Source organism: Rousettus aegyptiacus, unplaced genomic scaffold (genome assembly GCF_014176215.1).
Source record: "Rousettus aegyptiacus isolate mRouAeg1 unplaced genomic scaffold, mRouAeg1.p scaffold_m13_p_1, whole genome shotgun sequence".
In the NCBI taxonomy this organism is placed as follows: domain Eukaryota; kingdom Metazoa; phylum Chordata; class Mammalia; order Chiroptera; family Pteropodidae; genus Rousettus; species Rousettus aegyptiacus.
The window spans coordinates 146,733,759-146,758,573 of NW_023416284.1; the positions used below are offsets into that span (position 1 = coordinate 146,733,759).

The 24,815-nt window shown below is 40.4% G+C and overlaps 1 protein-coding gene across 7 annotated transcripts in view; it reads right to left on the bottom strand.

Moving 5' to 3' along the window:
* FYN (FYN proto-oncogene, Src family tyrosine kinase) overlaps positions 1-24,815 on the bottom strand; it is a 198,977-nt gene that overhangs the window by 63,694 nt on the left and 110,468 nt on the right. The window contains exon 1 of one of the 7 annotated variants that reach the window (XM_016136989.2): positions 17,076-18,629. The exons of the other annotated variants lie outside the window; for them this stretch is intronic. The gene's annotated coding sequence lies outside the window, so the exon portion shown is untranslated. Of the gene's footprint in view, positions 1-17,075; positions 18,630-24,815 lie in introns of those variants that run through there. 7 annotated transcript variants of the gene reach the window in all.

Below are 24,815 nucleotides of genomic sequence, written 5' to 3' on the forward strand. Positions count from 1 at the left end.
AAAGAAAGGAAAAGCAACTCATAAAACATGGAAAAATGTTACTTTCACTAGTAATCAAAGAAACACAATTTAGATTAGTGAGATACTTTTACCTCTAAATTAATCAAAATTTAAAAAGTCTGCCCAATAGTAACGAAGGTCCCTTGAAATGCAGGTTTTCATACATTGATGATAGAAGACTGGAAATAAGTGTATAACCTCTTTGTAAACTGACTTTGCAATATCATCATCATCATCATCATCAAAAAAAAAAAAAAAACCTTAAAAATGGGCCCACTCTTTGCCTGTGAATCTGTGCTAAAGAGATACTTTTAAAAAATGACATATGAAGCGGTCTATAAAGTGTTAATTATAATTTGAATTATAATTAGAAAGCTTGCTAACTGTTTAACAAGAAAGCAATGGCTAAATAAATTGTAAGCCATGCCCATAATATAAAACAGAAAATTAAAACTTATGTTTACAGAAAATTGTTAGTAACACGGAAAAATGCTCATGTTAAATTAAGAAAGATCACATGATTGTGACTATATAACAAATGCTAGAAAATTGTTTGGAAGGAAAGTTGCCAAGATGCTGGCTGGTGGTGTGGAGGGAATGACACTACGGGCGGCTGACTGTTCTTTCTTCTTTTACTGTTTCTTTATTTCTCAGATTTTCTATGCTGAGAATGCACCATTTTTATGAGAATAAATCATTTTTTTTTAAGTAAGAAAGTTCCCTTTATTCTTATCAGATACTGATTTAATTTGTCTATAAGTTGATAACGACCATTCATTGATGAAATACGCTTCATGAACAGAAAATGATTGATTCTAAAGCCTGTTAAGAGGCAACCTCTCCTTCCGGATGGTGTGCAAGTGACGGTTTCGAAGGACGGAGCGACTTCTTAAGTGTGTTTTTATGACATCTGCGCTGGGTGCTGGGCAGTGAGGGAGCAGCGCCGGGAGTGACTGAACAGCCATAGAAATCTAATGAAGGTTAATCAATGTCACCTCAATAATTTTTAATGGATAAAGAAATCTAATTAAGGACATAGAGTAAGCAAAGCTATAATGTACAATCAACTCAGAAGACTGTGTTGGTGGCAGGTGGCAGAATCTGGGATGGCAGAACCAGGAGTGGGCGGCTGGATTAGTGGGTTCTGGAGACCCTTTGGGCCCCAAGCTCCTAGATACCGGCGAAACCCAGTAAACTCAGAACAATAGTACTTGTTCAAGTGAGGCTTAGGACCCAGCCAAGAAGTTCTGGTTACCGAAGTATGTGCAGGACCTCTCGGCGAGTGAGGGCCCGGAGACCACACTGTGGCACAGTTCTAGGAAGTGGGGAGGATGGAGTGAAGCCCTGTTATTTTTTGGATGCCTGTTGGTGGTGGAGACAAGCAGACTTGCTTAGGGCGCCAGGCAGAAAATACCTGTATTCTCCTCTTACTTTTCCTCTTGTTGCCTTTACCTTTTCTTGTTTGGACCTTCAGCCTGGCATTTTGATGCTTCGACTTTTGACTCTGACTAGAATTTCCCAGTCCCTAGAATTTGGGGCAATCCAAACAGGGCACAGGACAGTATGCAACACTGGTTTACGCAACCTGAAAATGTTTCAGAAACAGAAAAGATCCAACGAAGATGTTTATTCCTGATGTTGGTATGTAGTCAAGCACCTGCCCACCCTCCTTGGCCCTGTTCTATAAAAATAACCAGAGGAAAACAAAAATAAAAGCAAAAATATGGGCTTCTATTCATGATCTAGCAAAGAGAAACAGGAAAGTCAGTGTCACATCTGGGCCACAGTGGCAGAGACTGGCTCTCTGGGCTGAACTGGCTGATGGCCCAAGGGTCAGGGTGTCACCTGGCAGACACACAAGAAAACACATTAGCACAAAGCAGCTGTTTGAGCAGGCGTCACCAGTACCCCCTCCCCGCCAATGAGGAGAATGGGAGCCAAGGAGGTTTACTCCCCAAGGCTGAACAAAACCTTCTCTGCCAATCTTTCTAGTCTCTGTAGAGGTTCCTAGCTAGACGATTCTGCAAATGTGGCCTCACCCTTTCAAAAAACAGTGAATTCTTTTTCCCTCTAATTCACCAGTTCCAGTCAAGAAGATCCATTCCTTTAAAGAAAAAGAACGCACCTTGAATAAGAAAATTTTACTTTTTTTCTTTTTGCCCTCGAGCTCATGTGTGTGTTGTGGCCTCCACATCTTCCCTTTCCATTGATCAATGATCTGGTTATGAAGTCAGAGCCTTTCAAAATCTAATGCCCTGAGAATTTGGTTGTGAGGCCATTTGCATTGTGTTTATGGAGCTAAGGCTGACATCTTTTCTTTGAAGAATGACATGAAGCCCAGTCCTACTTCCTCTGAATCTTTATGTTGGCACTTTCTCAGGTTGCAAAGGATCAGCAACACCAGCAACCATAACTTTTGCATCCTTTGCAGTGGTTTAGAATTTCAAAGCTTCTCAGCAGCTGTTTTGATGTGAATAATGATAAAGCAGGCTGTAGGAACACATTCCCCTCTCTAATTCCATGGCCTCTACTGGGACAAGTAACAACAGTGATGGTGATCATGAGAACAAGGGGAGCGGAGAGATTGACTTACTCTAGCCAGCCTCCTCCTACCACTTCCTCTCTTAAAGGAAGTGAGGACTGTCTCTGCCTTCCACTGAGTTTACTTTCTTTACCTCTGGTGAGCCCATGTTAGTTGACTGTGTATTGTTGCTTCATTTCACAAGAGGTCTGCACTGATGAATGCAAGCTGAGTGCCAGCAGAGAAACAAGGAAATTAAAGGAAGGGGATAATAAGTAAGAGGAAGAGGGCATGGAATCCACCGAAGGCAGTGATGCTTTCTCCAGTAGCATATAAAAACTCTATTTGAGATGACAAATGTGGACACTTTGTGTGGGAGGAACACATGTTCATGGACCAGACTACTTGTTGATGACCTACTTGGCCCTTGATAGAAATCCAGTCGGGTTTCTCTTAACAAATCCAAAAAGAGAAGACTTGGTTTATATACCAGCATATATTTCATAAACATTAATGCTTATAAAACTTATGGTAAAGCCATTCAATAGTGACTTTTCCCTTGGCATGCAAATGAGTCAGATTATGATTTTTTTAAGAGTGTTATCCTGCAGAGTAGTTGAACTTGAGGTTATCTCCTTAAAGGTGACAGCACAGAAATTTATCGTCCCCTTTGCCTGAGAGCTTGCAAGATTCTGGTATCAGATAGGGTTGTCCTGGGCATAGAGGAATACAGCCTCACGACCTTGAGGCCCAAACCCATATCACTGAGAATAAGTGAGCAGTGGGAGGATAAAGGCAGATGAAGGGTGTGGCGCACTGCTCACTGTCCCACCAAATCCACCCCCCTTCTTCCAGAGTAACAAAAAAGGCCCATCCATGTCTATGTAGCTGAAGATTCCATTTTTCAGACTCCCTTGTAGCTGGATATGGCCCTGTCATTTAATTCTGGCCAGCTGGTTGTGAGTGGATGTGATATATTCAACCCCCGCATTCTTCAAAGGGAAACGGGGTTCTCTCCATTCTTTCTCCCACATCTTGTGGACTAAAAAGTGGATGTGCTGCTGGTGAACTGGCTTCAACCTAACAGGGAATGGCAGAGCTGTAGGACAGAGGAACCTGGGCTCTGGATGGCCTTGTGAAGAACAGCTACTGCTCTGATCGCAGACCCGAGCACGAGAGAGGCATGAACATCTTTCTTGTGTGAGCCAATGCCTTTTTGAGGGGCATGGGGGACTGAGGTGGGGTCTTTTGGTTATAATAGATAGCCTGTGCCCCAACACAAGGAAGAAGTAAATCTAATACAGAGGTTAAAGGGGAGCTCTGTTGGTCACTTGTTTTTCCCCCCACCTTTAGAACTAATAAGAGTGTCTGATCTCCTTTGATACTGACAGTTAACTTTGGATTAAAGCAGGTTAGTAGGATAACAATAATGAATTATAACGCTAGCTACCATTTATTGAGAACTTATTTTCTGCTTGTACTTCACATATGATATTTCACTTAATCCTCAGAACAACCTCGAAAGGGTATTTCACAGTTAAGAAATCTTGGGCTCATATAATTTAAGTAACTTGCCCAGGGCTACCTTGTCAGTGGGACCCGGATCCAAGTCTGTGTCTAATGCAACCACATCCTCTCTCTTACCACCCCGTGCTCCCTTTTGAGAAGCATGCTCTGCTCCTAGCCATCTTTGCCTTTTTTGCAAAAACCTCATTGCGTGGAGGCTCCAATTCTCTCTGACCTATCTCTAGGGTTGCTAGGTATAGTTGTTCTCCTGGGCTGTTGGAGATGAGGAAGTGAAAAAGTAAACAATAATAAGAACAAAGAACTACCCTCCCAGCAAAAGTTACTCAGATATCACCATAGTAACAAATCAGTTTTCAACTGTTTAATTTCCCTTGCATTCTTGTTTTTCTGCACACATCCTTTTATTTACATTTGGTCCTACTTCCAGCCTTTATTCAGCAAACATATTTTGATCCTCATTAAGTGACAGGCCCTGTGTAAAGGGCTGTGGATATAAAGTCAAGTAAACAAGGCCACTACCCTTGAGAAGCTCATATATACTTAAAAGAGAGACAGACAAGTCAATCAATGGACTCGGGCTGGGAAGGGAGTGCAGAAGGAGCCCAAATTCATTCAGGTCAGCGGCTATGAAGGTGACTGGACACTGGCTCAGGCAAAGACGGGGTGGGCACTGCAGGGGGCGGGAGCACAGAGGTGTGTGGTGGGGCATGGTTCCATGTGGCTTATCTGGTTTGTTCCCATATTAACAGAGCACTGCAACATGTGCCAGGCATATTGCAAGGCTCTGGGCCCGAAGAGTGAAGCAGACGGGCTCCTGCTCAAAAGTAGCTCACTTATAGCTTGATGGAATAGATAGGTGCAGCTAGGAAGGAGGCTGGAAATAAAGCCAGAGCATAAACAACCACGTGTCTGTTCTACTGAGCGCTGACTATGGTGTCTGACATTTTGCTATGTTTAATCAGCAAACTGTCTCCTTTGACCCATCAACAGCCTTGTGAACTGGGTATTAGTTTTATCAGCACTATTTTATAGAAGGGGAAGTAAGTGTAGGAGGTCAAGTTACTTGCCTAAGGCTCACAACTACTCTGGCTGGGTTTTAACCCAGACCTGGCTGAATCTAAGATATACATTCTTAACCATGTGCTAATAGGCTAAAGCATTTGTACATTAGCCAGCTGATACTTATTTGGTATTAGTGGGAGTAAAGCTGGGTCTTGATAGACACATACTAAAATGGGGAAGAGAAAAGGGAAGCATGGGGTAGCCAGACAGGGAGGCAAAGAATGAGAAGGGATTGCATGCAGGTGGACAGAGAGGCATCTGAGTAAGATGTGACTTCCTCAGCTGGACAAACAACTCTATGCATTCTAGCTACTTGTCTGTGCATAATTCATACCTCATAAATCATTCCCAACCTTAGCAAAGCTGTAGCTTTTGTTGCCTGTGAGCATAATCATATTGCCGCAGAAGTGGTTTACTACTGACGATGTAAATTACATTTTCTGAGAGCCCTGTCACAAAAAGAAGCCCAAGATCGTTTGGGGCTGGCAGGAGTGGGAGGCAGAGGCTTGCGTGCCACTGTGTAGATGGCTGCCTAAACAAGACAAGAACAGACAGCAACAGAAACGGATACTGCAATGCAGGACATCTGGAGAGAGACAACCGCCACTAAAAAGGGCTCGTATCCAGCAATACAGCGATATCCTGTCATGTCTATAAGAGGAGCCCGAAGAGGGGGCTAGAGTTAGACGTGCAGGTGAGTGTAAGGTGAAGGGGACCCCACCACCCTCTCCCTCCAACGGTGGGACACTTACTCCACAAAATCAAACAGAAATGTGTTTATCATGGTGCAGAAGTGGCAGTTACACCTGCTTTGCATGAAATATGTAATATTTACAAATTCTTTGGACTAATGTCAGAAGATGGCTCATAGTATAGCCATGACAGCTCTGCTCACATCGACAGGCTCACCGCAGTCAGAGAATGGAAACTCCTGCTCATCCGCCAGCAACAGTCATCAATCAGCTCTGGGCAGCAGCGATTTGCCGCAGCACTAAGTAGAACTGGCCTGTCCCCAGCGCTCATGCTGAGCTCCAGGTAACGGTGACCCGACTGTGGCTTCACATGCTGTCCCAGTTCTGGCTGATTACAACCCAAGCTGACTCAGCGAGTAACGATGGTACATCCTTGGAATGAGCTGAGGCAACAAACAGCTCTGCCATAATTCTTTTCGACCAAGGCTGACCCGACATGCTGATTATCAGCCCAGAGGAAAAAAAATGGCCCTTTGTATAGCCAGCCTATATGGCTTTGGTTCCCATCAGGTTTCACTGTTAATATGGATACACATTCCCTGAATGCACCCCTCTCTAAACCCCTTGTTCGTTTCCTAGCTTCCCTCTTAAGATTTGCATTTTCTACATAGGTTCATTGCTAAAATTAAACTGTTGATAAAAATTGGTAGATCTACGTATCTCTTGTAGAACAAATTGATCATTTATACCAATTCTGGTTTTTCCAAACCTACTAAGATGTTTTCTAACTTTGTTTTTCTTCACCATATTGCCATTCTTTTAAATGTTTCTGCTTTAACACACTTGCTGGTTAATCTTCCATTCTTCTCTCTCTCTCTCTCTTTTTTTTTTTTGTGCCTCAAACATTTGACTCTTCTTCACCTTAAAATAATAGCTCAAGCAAGTTTCTCTTTTTTACTTTTGGTCCTGTTTCCCCAATTCAAACAAACAAAGAAACAAACAAATTTTATCACTTTTTTGGTACTACAGTATTGTGCTTTTTCAATTAGGCTAGGTGAGAAAATTGTCATTCATTTTCAAACAAAACAAAACAAAACAAAACAAAATGAAGCAAAGCAAAACAAAAAAAAAGCCACCTCAAACTCTCCCCTTCATTTCTATGTTGTAATTCCAATAACACGTACAGTAAGTCTTCATTTAATGTCCTTGATAGGTTCTAGGAGCTGTGGTGAGATGACCTATAAAGAAATCAATTTTATCATAGGCTAATTAATATAAATAAGTGTTATGATGAAATGTGAATGAAACGACATTATTCGTGGACCTGCTGTACCGGAGAAAATGTAGAATGACAAAAGTCACAGATGCTGCTGGCGAGATGTAAACTCTTACAACTACTTTGGGAAAACAATTTTACCTTATTTAGTAAAGATGAAGATTCATCTATCCCGTGAGCAGCAATTCCACTCCTAATCATACACCCTAAAGAAACATGCCCACATGAACCTGCAGGTCTGGGGGAGGGCCCAAAATCTGCATTTTTTTATAGCTCCACTAGCAATGCGGGGTTCTCACTCTGCTGCAAGGGTCCGGAATTGGAAGCTTACAGTAGCAACTCAAATCTGTGTTTGGAGCTGAGTCCCGCCTCCCCCCTCCCCCCCCCCCCCCCACCGACAACTGCCCACAAGTCCTGTAGTTTTAGCCACAGGGAAGAGCCCTGGGTAGGAGTGCTGGGGAAAAGCACATGGTTGTGTGACTGTCTTCGGGGTGCTGATCCCTGGACAAAGAGAGCTAGTTGGAGGATCTGGGAAAGCTCACTGTCCTTTCCTCCTCTCCCTTTTCTGTCACCCCCGGTTGCCTGGGTGAGGTTCAGCTTGTGCGTTCCTCATGCAAACCCCACCTCATCTTGGAGTCAGTAACATCATCATCATCCTCATCTTCAACACAAAGCCCTGAAGTGCCCACCGTGACTGGGTGCTGCCAAGAACAGGAAACATCTAAGTGAGGCTTCAGGAGATGAGGCTGAAGGGTGAGCCCTGGTGAAGAGCCACGGTTAACACAGGTGACGTGTCTTCTCTGTGCACGCCTTTACACGGACATCTTTGTTTGTGATTCTTGGTGTACTGAGTCCAACACAAGTACAATGCCTGGTGCAACCTGGTCTTCAATAAATACTTTCAAATGATGATGAACATGAAGTGAGATAATGAACCTCTTCTATAGCAGCAAAGGGAGCTTTCTGCCTTCCTATGTGAAGCTGCCTTCCTCCTACTCTGTCTGCTCTTGTTCAGGGACGTTGTGTGATGGTGGCTCTCTGTCACCCTCACTTCCATTCATTTCTCCTCCTGATGTCAAGAATGTCTTCCACTGTCCATTCTTCCTCTATCTCTAAGTGAACAATTGGGTAAAGTGCACAGATTGGCTAGAAAGCCTCCCTCTGCTTGTCGGTTCTAATAATCTTCCTATTTTGAAACTGAAATACCCTCAGGGCAAGGTACTGATTACCATGTAGATACTATTCTTTCAAGTTTAAAAATATCTTCACCATGTCAAAAGCTCTACCGATTCCACTGGGCACCTGAAATCTGCTCTATTATTCAGCACCAGTAATGTACTGAGGGTGGAGATAGTTTGTTTAGTTTAAATTATTAAATCATCATAATGTAGGGTTCTGGTAAGGAGCACATGGGTGGGAGACGATGACGCTATGTTAGGAGGAAATCAAAATGATGATATGATGTAAATACAGATGGAGTTCGGCCCGCGTTTCCGGGAAGCCACACGGAGCCCATCTCCAAACGACTAGGCCTCTTTCCCATGGAACCTGGCTGGGTTCCATCTCTTACTTGGAACTGCTGTGGTCGGTCCCCACTGGAGCTGCCTGCCGCCCGCCCGGCCAACAGTCTCAAGAGAGGCCTCCGCCAGGAGGTTCATTATTTGAGCAGGTGGGAAGAGACAGGAGTGCTTTGTCTTCTAATGGTTTCAATTTCACTCTTTTAGTTCAGAGGTGAGTTTCCTTCCGTCACTCTCCTCTTCCCCTCTTCTCATCCCTCCTATTGTCTCAGGGTGTCAGAGAGGAGAAAGCCATGACTCAGGGGAAGGGTTTACATTTTGAGTAGGGGACTAAACTTATTCTTTTTCTCCCTGTGCACTGTGGATTATGCCACTTTTTATAAGAATCAGCATATTCTACTATTAATTACTAATAGAAAGTTATTGATAACCTGACCATCTTTGATCTAAAAAAGGGAAATATCTATTTCGTATGCTTCAAATAAGTAGACAGCATCTAGACCATTACCTGGCCACACAATAGGTGCTCAGTAAACCATCGGTTTAACAGGCATGCGTGTGTGAGGACAGAAGGCATGCTGGAGCCTAGAGGTTCTCTCGGGGTCATGACTGGTCTTTCTATCCTAGGTACGAATGACATCTAGTGACTTCCTAGCTGTCCAGGAGACAGCAAGTCTGCCACTACTGGCATACAGCCACAGTACCAAACTAATCACCTTGGATTAAGGATAACATTTAATGAGTTTAACTGAGTAGACAATGAAATGAATTATTCTGATAAAAATGAAGAGAAAATGAAAAAGGAAATGAAGAGGGGAGAAAGCTGAATATCTGCCTAACCTTTATTTGGTTTCAACCCCAGAAAGAATCCACTGCCTAGAATTTTCAAAAGGAACCACAACAGTCATACGGTATTCATATTTTTTAGTGTAATAGCTGGAAGGTGGGGACAGAAGGTTGTTTATCTCTTAGAGAGAAAAGGAGTTTTTAGTGTAACCCCTGAGTTAAAAATCTCAGTCTGAATCACACCATCAAGGAGTTAATTCCACGGGGTCATGGCAACTAAGGCATTCTAATCAGACAGCATTTCTGCATGTAATAAGCTCATTTTCACCTGAATACTGATGTTCAAGTACAGACTTTTCGGAAGCCCTGCTCTGAAGGCTGATAACAGAGATGAGCGCATGGATCTCAGGACAGAATGGATTATATTTAGCTTCACCACTTCCTCAAATACACCTTCATCTGGCATTTTCGGCAGAGGCCTCTTGGCTTGCATGAGAACAGGAATATCAAAGGAAATAAGGAATAGCCATATTCTGATTCCTCACGGATCACTTCTGTGGCTTCATGAAGCATTGTCAGCCTCTCCCATTACACCGTTCCCCACAGGGCCCGGGTCGCCTGGCCAGAGGGCCTCTTCTGGATACGCTAGGACCTTCACAGACCAGTGCTGGATCTAATCACATGCTAGATGCTGGGGACAGCCACTATCTCAAAGTCATCTAAGCAAGGCCACCTAGGCCTTCTCCTTTACTTATGCTGAGGTATAAGCAGGGGACTCTGCCAGTCAGATTAGACACTCGCCCTTTGACCAAAACTGAATGATCTGGAGGCATGTGGCTTTGCAACATTTTGGGTTAACAGTTTTTGGACTTGTGGTTTTTTTCCGATGCTAATCATTTTGCTTACCATCTACCTACTGACTTATATGCCCAACACTCATTTGTTTGCTGCAAATAGGCTCATGGATTCAGTAAGGAGAAAATAACAGTGGAAAACACAGTTTGCCTGGTAGAGTATGGAAAAATCTCTGGAGTGTTGACAGTGGCCCCTGGCTCTGTGGTGTGATGGGCTGCCCAGCCCCAGGAGTAATATGAGATTGACACCGGTCATGGGATGGAGGTCTGCATATCCAAGGTTAATGGTGTCGTGAACACACAAGCCATATGGTTGAGAGGTGGGAGGAGGGGAGGGTAGTGGCTCCTACAACATACAAAGATTTTTTTTCTTTGTTTTCAATTATTTGCTGAAAGGAGCTTAAAATGCTCCTGACTTCTGGGTGGAGACCAGTTGCTGGAAGTGGTGTAGACAAGAAAACCAAAATATAGAACTGAAAACTTATTTGGTCACTTGAAGAGCTTTCTCTTTTGGATTGTGGCCAATTTCTCTTTTCTGTTAAATAAATAAATAAATAAAAGCTCCAATGTTAACTTTCAGTCTTCTAGTTTTTCTGAGGAAGTAGAGAGTAGTAAAAAGTCTGAGCAGAATAAAGAGAATAAATGGCCAGCACTGAAAGAGAAGGCTAGTTTGGCACCCAGCGAGCTCCTCTGAATCCCACATAGAGCCATGCGGACCTCTTAGTTATAACCCCAGGACAGCTGAGCAGGAACGGGAAGCACATCCTACATGATTACAGCCATTCATGAGGCTAAGGGAAAGTATGGTGCTTTAGACAACTGCACCCTACAACCTGTTAAGTAAGGAACACGGATCTAGGACCCATTACCTATTACATATCTGCTTTCTAATTACTTGAGAAAGAAGATGATAATGAAAACACGCGACGTTAATATGTAGCTAACAATTAAGTTCATGATTGAATTCTGTACATCATAAAGGATAAGTAAAAACCAGACTCAACCCCAAAGACAAATCATTGCTTATGTTTTTCCTATATAAAAGAAGGGCCAGGCCTAGAATAAAGTGACTGAGGCACTTGCCCTGGAAGCAAAATATAAAGAGATACCAAAAAGCTCAATAGCCAGGATAAAAAAGATAGCATTAAGATATTACTTATATTGATTACTGAGTTTTTTAGGGGTGCCCTTAAATTATGTACCCCAGGAAAGTGCCTCAGTTGCCTCTCTCTGGTCCCAGGCTAATAAAAGTCAGTCGCCTAAAGGAGAATGCCCGGTTATATATAGAATTACAGATGAAATCAACTAATAGATTCAAGAAAAAGTCTTCAAATATATCCTGCCAAGGACTTCCACTTCTAAGAATTATTCTAAGGAAAAACAAGGATGCATATGAAGATATAACAACAGTAATTTCGGTGTTATTCATAACAGAAATTGGAAATAATCTAGTCGCTCACCTACAGGAGCTTAAAAAAATATGATATACCCGATTCCTATAAAGCCATTAAATATAATAATGTGCCAGAATATTAATAATCCTGAAAGATGTTTATGAGAAAGTTCAGAGAAATATGCAAATTATAAAACACTTGGTAGAAATATATGATTCTATTTTTCCTGTGTTCATTCTTGCCCTCATAATACATTTTCTACATGGCAATCAGAGTGATCTTTTAAAAAAAGTTATTTCTAGTCTTAAAATGTTTCCTATTGTATTTAGAATAAATTTAAATGATACAGCCATCCTTGCTTGGGACCCTGCCTATCCCTCTGGCTCCATGTTCTACAGCTCTCCCTGGGCTGCCTCTTCCCCAAACATACTGGCCGCCCGCAGGGCCTCTGTGCAAGCTTTGCTTGAAATGCTCTTCCCCCAAATACCCACAGAGCTGGCTCCTTCCCAGGATTCAGGTCTCAGCTCAAATGTCACCTTCGCAGAAAGGTTTTTCCTGGCATCAACGCTCAGTTGGCCACTGCCCTGTCACTGTATCAAATCACTGTTTTATTTCCTTTATAGCACTTAACACTCTCAGAAATGATCTCATTTAAATATTAATTTCTTGTTTACTGTCTACCTCCTGTCATGAGAAAGACAGCTTCTTGGGGGCAGGGGCTTTTTATGACTGTTTGCTGTGTACCCACAGTGTCCAAAACTATACCTGGCATAGAGCAGATACTCAGTTTCTGGATGCTGAATGCCTGTGGGGAGATGTTTATGTACATACACAGAGACTGATGTATACATGTGCATTCACGTAAAAATAAAGAGGAATGGAAGAGCAGAGGGTAAAGGAATATCTTTGGATATTGAAATTCTGGATGCTTCTAAGTCTCTTTGTTTTACTTATTTTCATTTTCCACAATAATGCACTACCTTTGAAATAATGAAAACAAAGTCGTTTTCCCTCTGTTTATTTTTTTTAGAGCACAGTTACTAAGAAAATGCTACCATAGTTTGACTGAAACTAGGACCACAAGAGGCCAGAATTGGAAAGCATTTTAGAGGATGTTTAGCTCAATCTCACCTCTCAGTTCAGAGATGAGGAGCCCATAGCCCTGCATGGAGAAATGACTGCTGGTTTCTACAGCAGCAGAACAGGTAAGAAGCTAGTCCGGTATTTTGTTCACTATACTAGTGGTTCTCAAACTTTATGCATGTGAGAATCATCTGGAAGGCTTGTGAAGACACAGGCTCCTGTGCTTCACCTCCAAGGTTTTCTGAGTCAGTGGGTCTGGGAACTGAGAAGCCTGGGGGCAATACTTTGAGAACCACTAGGCTATGCCACATTAGTTCTCATGGCTCCCTTAGAAAGGTCTTATTATTTTTGCAAGAAGAATAGTGATGAAAACTATACCTTCAAGCAAAGAATTCATAGAAAACCCTACTTTTTAGGCCCCTTTGCAGAAATTCCTCCTAAAAGAAGGAAAGGGAACAAGGATAAACAATCTTGAGAGCCTACTCTACACCAGGCACTGTGCTAGATGACCTACAGTTTGTTTAATCCATTTTATTGTATGAAGCCTAACTCGAGAGATAAAGAAATTCGCCTAAGAGCAAATGGCTAGGAAGTGACAGAGTCAGATTTCAAATCCATGTCTATTTAACTGTAAGATCCATGCTCATTCTTCAGACTTCAGAACAAAACAAAAAAATGGTGGCTTTTAGGGTGGCAAATCAACATCTCCAAATATAGAAACAAACACTCCAAGAAAAAATATGATATACTTCTTCCAATGATATTGAAGGTGTATGAACCAATATGAACATCCAACCTTTTCTCTGGGTCTGAAGCCAGGATTTATTTATTTACATGATATTTAGCAACTTCCAACCACAGAGTAAAGATGATTTGAGTCAATGCCTGGCTTACTGCAAGTCGTCTGTGAAATACATGGGAGAGAATTTATCAATCTCAGCTTGTGGCAAAGGGAAGAATTCACACGTGCTCTGTGGGAAAAGAACCTAAGAGCCTTACTAACTCAACAGAACTGTACCACTATTGGAAGAACTAAATTTAAATTTAAAGGCCAAAAGCCAACTATAAATACGGAAAGGTATCATTTACCATGTTAGGTAAAAAATAACCTAGAAACTACTTACTGCTCTCTTTCTATTTAATTGAAGAGGAAATTAACAAGAGACAAGGAAGTCTTGGTGATAGGGTTATCACGCCTACAAACATCCACACAATTAATGAGTTATAATTTGTCCTACATTGTGGCCACATGCAATCCGAGTTTGAGAAGCTCCATAAATACTGACACTATAAAAGGGCTTGATGACGACCTTTAACATCATAGTTTTGGCCAGAATTCCAAATTAAGAACAAGGTTAAATATTAATAGGTTGTTTCAGGAGCAAAAACAAAAAAAATGTGGTTTTCTTTATCTGCTTCTATGTATTTATTTCATGTCATGATTTTCCCTCATATGTTTATTACAGATCCCTGAAACAGCTGCATAAATAGGTTTTACATGAAAATAAAATGAAATACTTTCTGTGTAACTCTGGCTATAGAGTCAGAGGGATGAGGGCTTCAACTAAGTCAGGTCCCACGATCGGTCCCCCTTCCTATGCCTTCTCCAAAGGTCCTTATGGCCCTTTTTTTCAGAAGCTCATTTTCTAACTGACACCAGTGAAACATCTATACATTTTGGCTAGTAAAACTGGCCAGTGGAGACTTTGAAAGAAAGACAAGTGGGAAAGAGGGAACAGGGCAGAGTGGATGTAAAAAAAAAAAAAAAAAAAAAGGACAAGAGGATTCCGAAGATGGGTACCTGACAGTGGTTAAAATTTGATATCAAAGTCAATGATGCTCTAAACACAATTACGAACATGTTTAAAGTTTAAAGCGACTGTGGTCTTCTCTGTGCAGCAAGGCAGCAAGGCAGACCAAATTCACAGTCCCTCATTTGTTAATGTCTGAAAAGATCTGGCTCTTACACTGCCCATAAAAGGAACGAGATTTTATTTATTATTGAACAAAGAAGGTCTGGATGATCTTGTAGAACAAATCCTGGGTCTCAAAGCTGATGAACTGTCTCTGTAGCCAGATTGTGAGGTAGGCACGTAATGCAGGACACAAGATCGGATTGTGTGGTATTAAATACAAGCAAGTTCTCTTTTTGTTCCCGATGTCTGCCCTTTAGGAAGAGTTGGAGAATAGCCATCTTGCCTTCCCCAGAGGAATGATGCAGCTGCAGCTGCAAATGCAGGATCAGCAGCCATTATCCTACTGTTACATGTTTGCTTTTAGATATTACACCGGACTAGCAGAAATAGCTGTCTTCTCTCTCTCCCCCCCCCCCTCTCTCTCTCACACACACACACACACACACACACACACACACACACACACACACACGACGAAGCTCCCTATCTGCATTAGTGCCCACACCTGTGTCCTGGCAAGGATTTAAGAAAAGACAGTCTCTAATATCTATCTAAATGGACAGTTACTTAATCCATAAGTTTCCAGTATATTTTGGCAGCGGGTAGCCGCTCTTGATTCTCACAGATTTCACAGTGGCCTTCAGCCTGGGGTGGTTCATGCAGAAGACAAAAGAGTAGCTACTTGGCAGATAATACTCTTCAGGCCTTAGGGAGGGCACTCAGCTGGAAAGATCTGTTTTCGTTGGCGATCGGAAGTGCTTTTCCAGCAATTATTTGATCTTTCCTGGGAACTCGGACTTTTGAACAATCTCCCAGCTTGGCGGGAGCACATGGACTTCTATTCTGGTCTCAGCATTATCACTAACCTAGACGTGTGACTTTGGGCAAATCATCTGGCCTTGATTTCACCTCGGTTTTCTCATTTGCCTGCTAGGACAATTATCCCCTCCCTGCTTAATTCATGGGATTTTTGTGAAGATAAAGTGGTAAATGTGAAGGTATTTGGGAAATGTAAAAAGCTAGTTTATTGTTAAGTGGTATTTGTATTGTTTTTCACTTTTTTCCTGCCCTGGTTTCCATTATTAGTGGCACGTTCTGGTTTCCTTTCCCAGAACTGGGTAGGAATTCCCTCATGCAGAGGAGAGGTAGGAAGTGCAACCCAGGAAGAGAGCATTGTCAGGTTCTTCTCACCTCTCAGACCAAGAAAGCAGAGACCAGCACCAGAACACTGACACTGTCCTAGCAAGTCTGCTTTTGCTAGGGTCACAGAACATTCTGGTTCTTATGTGTCTCCTCTTCAGAGATCCCACAAATGAGACTACTATAGTATTAAATGAATGAAAAAGAGAATGAATCCATCCACATACCGACCCACACACTCACCATTTATGGACCAATACTATGTATCTACCAGTGTGCACAGAACAAAAAGATTAGTTTTGTATGGTCCAGGACTTCATATAAATGTAATTGTACAGTATGTACTCTTTGCGTCTACTTATTTTTGATATTTGTGCATGATAATGTACGTTATTGCTGTGTACTATAGTAGTTTTTATAGTTTTATTTATTATTAAAACTATATAATAAAAACTATAGTAGTTTTTATTGCTGAGCAGTATTACATGGTCCAAATATACCACTATTTAGTATGTTTCCAATGGCTCTCGATTTTGCTAGAATAGGCAACTGCCTACCAAAGCAAAGAAGAAAGAAAAGGGGTGGGCGTGCAAATTAAGGTGAAGTAGCCCATTGTTCTCTGTGCTGTCAGTCACTGACTTTATGGGGAGGCCTTATAGTTGGAACATACTAACAACAGGGGCTAAAATTTCAGGCAAATCAGAAAAACCAAGAGAGAAACCATTATATAATCTGAGTGCTTATGTGTGGATTATAGGAGCAGATGAAAAATGGTCCCCAAAAGAGAGGTGCCAAATTATGGAGAATTCAGGTACTCAGGCTGAATAGTTAGACATATAATTTAGATAACTATAACATTCTTTAAAAAATGAAAATATTTCCACAGAGGTCTGCATGGAGACCAAGATTCTATATTGTTTTTTCTCCTAAATGTCAGTAACCTCCTCTCACAAGCAGCATTTTAGTTAAATACTGACATAGTTCAGGAGAGAAAGAAAGTGAATCAAAAGTATTTTAGGAACTCTCCAATTTTCAGTGAGAGAGCTGTATTTATGTTATGAGTGCCAAGTCACTAGTCGGCATGATTTTAGATGTGTTCAACCAAGAGATGATACCTGGAAGCTTCAAGAGAGTCAATGAGCTCCAGCTAAGAGGGTTTATTGGGTAGCAGAGACAGAAGGCAAATGTCAAGGAAAGAAGAGAGTTATCTTGAAAGTCTTATATCCTAAAAACTCTTATTTCCTTACTCTTTAGAATTGTTTTAAGAAGCATTACGAAAGATCCCAAATGCCATCTAAAACACTTACTCTGTCTTCTCTTGTACAGCTGTCCAAATTCACTGTGAAAAGCAGATATGAACGTGCTCTGATGACTTGAAACACACTATTTGGGTCAGCTCCTCCCTCTGCCTTTGTTCACTCCCTGTCCTTTGAAATGAACTAGTCATTTTGGCTCCAACATTCCCGTTATCACTGGAAGTGATGTTGGTTCACAGTCATGCTAAAGACACATTGCAGAAAACTCAGCTCTGGGTGGAGCCTGGTTTAGTTCCAAGAATCATGTGAATAATGTCCAAAAAAAATGGCAGGCTTCCTTTCCATTTTTCAGACTCTATATACTTACTTGCTCTCTATTTTATCCATCCATTTTTCTGAAGCAATTGCGAAGTAAATAATAACAACAGTTATAATTTTTGTTGAGCACAAACTATGTGTCAGATGATACTGTGCTTTATGTTTCATTCTCACAGGTCTTTGGGGGTAGGCGCTATTATTCCTACGTCAATGATGAGGAAAATACAACATAGCCTCAGCTTCTACAGTCATTCATTACTATTCCATGTGTCACCTTCACTGAGCTAGCTGGAGGTGGGCGTTGGGAGATGTAAAAGGTGATGCGTGAAGAAACAGAAAGTGAAATGATCCTCTTCTTTGATCTTCCTCTTCACATATTTTAACAATAAATTTTATAATTAGGTCAAAGTGAGAAACAGAATTGTTGAGAGCTACAGCTAAAGTTTAACAATGATTTCTTCAAGATTGTTAATTAGACTGACTTGGAATACAGGCTGTGGAATACATATTCATTCTGAAAGCAGTTATAGTACAAGATATCTCATAAATAAAAGCCATTTAGAGCCTTATCCACAGGAAACAGCTGCAGCTGGTAAGGGAACTTTTGACATTAAGGAAATGTGGAACTTCACAGAATTCGAGGAAGGCAGGAGCAATATATCACACAGCAACACTACCTCAGCAAGAGCTGGACCATGTTTTCAACAGATACACTCATTTTACAGCAGTTCAGGCTTGCTTACCGCTCTCTGAGTTTTCACCAAAAAGCATGGCATATTAAGAGCAAAAATGAAAAGCAATGTGATCGATCTAGACACTGAGACATTTACAATTTCAAGGGTTAGGAGCCTGTGGTTTAGTGCAAAGCTAGGGCCTGGTCAGCTGTATAGACCTCACTGTCCGATATGATATATAAGCACTAACTACGTGTAGTTGGTCCAAACTGAAATGTGATGTATATAACCAGATTTCAAAGCCTTAGTGTGAAGAAAAGTATGTAAAATATCTATTTATAAATTTTAAAATATTATGCATGTTGACATGATAATGTTTTGGATATGCTGTCTTAAATAAAATATATTATTAAAATCACTTTAATCTGTTTCTTTTTTTTTTTTTTAATGTGGCCACTAGAAAGTTTAAAATTACCTGTGTTGCCTGAATCTGTGGTTTCCATTACATATCTAGTGACAGCGTTGGTATACTCAGTAATTGAAAGGATTAATTCGAGTTGAAGATTTGGAGCATTTGATCCAAAGTGGTAAACTGTTTGATGATATGTGTTCCCTAAAAAATGAATACAATGATTTAACGGAAAGCAAATATATGTACTGCTACTTCACCCTGACTCACTGATGACCTCAGGTAAGCCCTCACCCTTCTTTGTCCTAGCCGCTGCAATGGTTAATCCAGATAAAACTGTGGATATTTCTTCCAGTACTAACATTATGAGTCTGTGGCAAATTCATAAGGGCTGATAACTCATGGCTGAAGGTGAACAAAAAAATACCCTCATATTTGCTTGGTATTTTGAGCCCCAAATGTTGTCCACCGATCTTCACATGTGGTACACTTTCGATTAAGTTTTTCTGGAGTAACAGCTGAAACTTAATGGGAATAAAAATCATGTTTATGATAAACAGACTGGGCTACCCTAAAGAAAGTATGATGCCATTTTCTCTGTGTACCCAAATAAGTGGGTTTAACTTCTAACATGGAAAAACTTAGATGTGCCAACAAATACTTAATAAAAGATGAATCCCAAATGTTCTAAAATATCCTGAGGGAGGGGGAACAGAACCAGTCATTCTTTTAGTTTAGGTTCTACCTTGTTTCCTTTTTATTTTCAAAGCATCTAATTATCTGCTGAAAGTTACTCTATATCTCCCAGGCAAATTATATACTTTCGATATGATTTCAGAGTTCTTCCTTAAAAAGTAAAAGTTTTAAGAGATAACTCAATTATAGTGAATAGGGCAAAGTTTCAGTACAAGATAAATAGCATTCGTAACCTCATAATATTTTAAATAAATGTGTACTTAAAATCTGTAAGCGGGAACAAATTTGGAATTAAGCAAGTGTAGGGATGAATGCCCATACTAGAGAATGGTAATCTTACTTATTATAAAACCTCCAGAAATACTATGAAATTTCCCCTGGGAAGAATCTCATATTTTACATCTCCATTTCTGTAGAGTTTCCCTGTTATACCTAAATTAAGTCTAACATCTTTAACTTCTAACCGTGTAGTGAAAGTATGTTCAGCTGCTACTAACATACCTGTCCATTTTGAAGCAGTCCTTGCTTTATTTATATGGCTCCAAATTCCTTTAACTGTGACTTTCTGTAACATGACCACATCACTAACACTGATTAGCCTTGCTTGTACTAGAGGTTACCCAAGAGGTAACCCAAGAAATACTTGGTGAGAAAAGAAGTGTTAGGCATGCAGGCTCTTCTCTTACGCTCTTCTTCTTCTCTCCTTTCCTTTCTTTTCTTTTAGCCAGTCTATCCATATCATGCCATGAAATTCACGTCATTTTTTAAAAACTAACATGGAAAGCAAGTTGGAAATTCTGACTGAAGTGCTGAAACAAATGGCTTGTGCTTCAGCCATTCCATACTTTTGGGGATTTTTTTTTTTTTTTTTAAAGCAAGAAAGGAACACCAACAAAAGGATAGATTGGCCTCTCTCACTTTTGAAATTGGTAGAGTAGGAGTTGGTCAACCCATGAATGAAAGCAAGTCTCTGTGGGTCTATTGTGCAAGATAAAAATGGTCCTGCATTTCTTTCCCTTTTCTATTATCTACAGTCCCACATCAGGAAAAATACTGAGAAGCAGATTAAAAAGAATTGCTTCTGGCTCACTTTTCTTAAGCATTTTATACTTTTATTCCTTTGTTGTTCTCCTGTTCAACCTCATTCCCAATTATTACACTGTTTTGGGTACACAGGGACTGGACGTCTGGGAAACATAACACATATTAGCCCATCTGTTTTCTCTGTGAATTCTTTTCAGCATCTTTGAGTGGCAACAGGAAGGATGTGGGCTCCCTTTCAGATTCAAATGAGGCAAATCAGCCCTAGCTCAGGTTGACAACATCATGCCTTTGTTAAACTGTAGCCTGAGAAAGCCAGAACCACCAGTCTCTAGGTGGGGTAACTATTTCATCCTGGGGCTTAATAACTCTATTTTAAACACCAGATCCGTAGCCCACCCCTCAGTCAAAATAAATATAACCAAAAACCAGACAAAAAAACTGCTGACAGTACAGGCCGAGTGCACTCTTCTATTAAAAGAATTGTGATTTTCAGATTTGAAAAGACCAAAGTTACTAAGGTATTAGTAGACATTTTAAATTATGTGGGACAAACATTCAGTGTCTTCTTTCAAATGATTTCTGAAGCTTGAAGAATGTGGTAGGAAAAGCCCATCACATCTTTTTCCGAAATTTATATTCCCAGGTATGCAAAACTAAGTGGTAATGCATTTTCAACATAGCAAACCATCACATAGGAGACTTTTGGTCTAATTCATAAAACGGGATGTTTATTACTAATACTTCCATGAAGAAGATCAAAGCAAAACCATGGAATATAATATAGTGCAGTGTTGGATAAATATCTTATTATCGAATTTGGGAACTGACTCTATTATTGATTCTATTAGTCAGAGCTTTGTGATCATGGCAAATTATCTATCCTCTCTTGAATCTCAATGCAAGCCAGCTGGCCAGCTGGGCATCCATCCACCTGACTATCTAATAGGTGACTAAACTTGGTAAGCTCATAAGGTGAATAAACTGTTGTGCTAGCACTAGAACAGCTTTTGATAAGAGAAGTACAGAAATAATTCTACACAAGACAACCGCCACTTGGAAGTCACACAGTACCAACAGGACAATAGTGGAGGAAGGAATAACTTCCAATGGAGGAATCAAAGCTTTATTGAGGAAAAGCATTTAGTTTATCGCTTCAGAGAAGAGCAAGATTTCTAAATCTAGAAATGCCTTGGGACATTCCTGTCCTTGGGAACATTAGGAACAAAGATGGGCATCAGGGAGGCAAGGGGAGAATTTAAGGAAGAGTGATTAATCCACTAGGTGGCACAGTGTCTGAGGAATGGGAAGATGGCTGCTCTGAGCAGACTGGAAGCCAGCGGAGGAGGACTACTGGACTTATTCAATTTGGAGTATGGTGGGGCATCCCTGAAAGAGTCTTGAGCAAGAGTGACTTGGTCTGGTAGCTCTAAGCAAAATGGCTCGGCTAAAGGAGCACCTGGAAGAGGGACACACACTAGGAAACAGTCCCAGCCAGTGTTCATGAACTTTGATTAAAGGAAGTGATGGCGAAGGTGAAGAAAAGGAGGGACAGACAGGGCTATTGACTGGTGGAATGGGACCGGGGGGCTTAGTTTATCGCCTTCTAGTATTTGATAGTTTACTATAAGTGAAAAAAAGTGTTAAACTGAATGCTTATAAAACAGGCATTAAAATAGCACTGAGTAACATTCAATTCCATTTCTGTATTTGAAATTTCAACATTACTTGGTCTTATGAAAAGAAGTGATCTTATGGAAAAAACGTCAAAGTGCTTGATGGTAAAAAAGGCCAGATCTGGGTAACCTTACTACAATGTTTCAGAATTTGCTCTGATTCCCCAAACAGAGTGCTTTCAGCGGAGGGGCAGTTAGCCCACTTTCTTTTGTGAAAGGAATCAGAGAAATATAGTCCTTTGTGGGCTTTAGCCAGGCATCTTCCCAAAAAGGCCTCTCACAATCCTTTGGGAATAAGATAGGAAAATGTGGTCTGGATACCAAGGCAAGGAGATGAATAATATTGAAATGGGGCTGATCAGTGAGTCCATGTCCACCCAGAAGATGACCTCTATGGGCATAAAACGGGGCTCTGAGCTCTTCAACAACTTTGGCAACATCTCAGAAGCGATATGGAAAATTTGCTTGATAAAAAGTTTGGATGCAACAAACTTTTGGAGGGATAAGAAATGTTGTAGGTGACAATCTCAAGACATAAAAATATCTCAGTAGGCTAGAGAAATAGGCCAGAACCGAGATGATAAAGTTAGTGAAGGGAAATGTGAGGGCCTGAATAAAAACTATTGCATAGTGCAAGATAGGGGACATGTGGTTTAGCAGCAGCACGTGTGAAAAAGATTGGGGGGTAGGGGGGAGGCGTGTTAGCTGAAAGTAATTTCAATTTGAGTCAATTGTTTGATCTGGCTGTTTAAAAGCAAGTGTGACCTAATGGCATTTAAAGAAATATAGCATTAGGTCTTGCCTCGCTTAAGTTGGGGCTCCAGAAACACTTAGAAACATGGGTGCTTTTGATATAAATGTGTTGGGTAAAGTTGCTATACAAACCTAGCTTGAATGAACCGCTGGTTATCATAGCAGTCTTCCCCTAAATTAGGTTGAGCTAGGGAGGTTGACAGATTATAGTTAAGGATAGCCAGACCAAAGTTTTTAAAGTTGCAATGACAATGAAATTTTAGGTACCAAGAAACAGAGGCCAGTTGAAAGGGCTGTTTCTCTATTCCTTACTAAACACAATACTAAGTAATATTAAGATATTACTCGCATTGTCCGTCTGAAAGTGGGACTCTTCAAGAGTCTGAACTGTTCTGGGTCCTGAGCTGGGGTTTGCTTTCTTGATGGTTGGAGAGGATTATGAGGACGGGGTGGAATGCCTATGACGTAAAGCCCTCTCCCTGCAAGCACAACACTACCTACCCTCAGTGTATGAATTGTGGAATCTAGAACTTTCAAAACTAACACTTTATGTCAGCAAATAAAGGACAAGTTTTTCCCTATTCTCTGTTAGAAACTGAAAGCAAGCCGGCATAATTTCTAAACAAAATCGGATTTTTTTTTTTTAAACAAGAATTTTGTTGCTATGCATTTTTCTTATCCCTCATGCTGTGTGCTGTTGATCTTCAGGAAAAGGATCACCTGGATCTCGGTGGACATGCTTAAAAACGATAGGAAAGTGTTATAGTCTCTCACCTCAGTTGCTTCCCTCGAGAGAGAGAAATCATTACATGATAGATTTTAGCCTTGATATAGGATATTTTCCTGAGGGGCTTCAGGCTTCCTTAATAAAATATGCCTTAAAACATATACATACATACACACACCCGAATGCATACATGTATGCATAATTTGAAAGTCTCTCAAACCATGACTATATAGAATCTAGAACTTGTTCAGCAAACAGCATTCAGGATATTAAAAGGACCTGGAATTGTGTTGGGAAAAACTAATACAAAAACTGTAAATTGTTTTCCCTAGAGAAGAAGGCATTTTATGCAGTCTTTAAAACAAAATGATGGATGGTTATATGGAAGAATATTTTTTTAAGACTCATTTTAATAATGAGAACTTCCCAAAGGGTATAGAGATGTTATTCTAGCAGAATTTAGATGAACAGATACTGGTGGGACTAGATGAACTTTAAGGCTCCCTTCAAGCATAATAGCTCTGAGTTTATGATACTTTTTTTTTTTTTTTTTTTTTTTTTTAATAGCCCTTAGTGTTGAAGCTAACAAGGTAATCTGAAGATGAAAGCCTTGGGGCCAGGGCTTCTGAGAAATTGGATTCCTTAGAAGCCAAAGGGAGGAATCCCCTTTTGAAGGAAAGAGGACAATGCCAGTGAAAAGTTCTTCGACATCCTTCCTAGGAAGTGGATATAGCCAGGTAGAAAGCAAATCATCAGAATTATAAAGACGAAGTGACAAAGATAGTGAGAGGTTTTAACAATACCTCTCTGTGACTGATAGATTAGTAAGTGTATAAAAGATTTAAACAACACAATAAGAGGTTTACTTTAATGGGTATATTTAGAACCCTCTCTCCCCAGCCCCCATCAGAAAGTATGCATTTAAAAAAATTCATGGGATGTTTAAAAAAAAACTGATCACATGTTAGGCCATGAACCAAGTCTCAATACATTTTATGAAACTGGTATTACACCAACAGCATTCTCTGACAACAATAAAATTTTTAAGTTAGACTCTAAAACAAAATGATTACTAAAAGTATCATTTGCTTTAGAATTTAAAATTCTACTGCTATTCTCTAATGAATCAAAGAAGAAATAATTATAATAATTAAAACATTCTTAGAACTGAGTGAAGATGAAATTATTCCATATTAGAACTTGTCAGAGACTGCTAAAGCTGTCCTTAGAGAAAAATACTTAAGTCTTATCCTAAGGAAGAAAAAAAGAAAAGAAAATCAGTCAATCAGCGAGTACTCAAGAAGTGAGAAAGTGAACAAAAGTAAAGCCCATTAATTGAAAGAAGAAAATAATAAAGAGGAGTAATTTGTAAAATCAGAAAACATATACACTGGAGAAGATTAACAAAGGAAAAGCTGTTTATTTCGAAAGATTAATAAAATAGACAAATCAAAATTGATCAAGTAAAATACAGAACAGGTACTCATACTAATATTA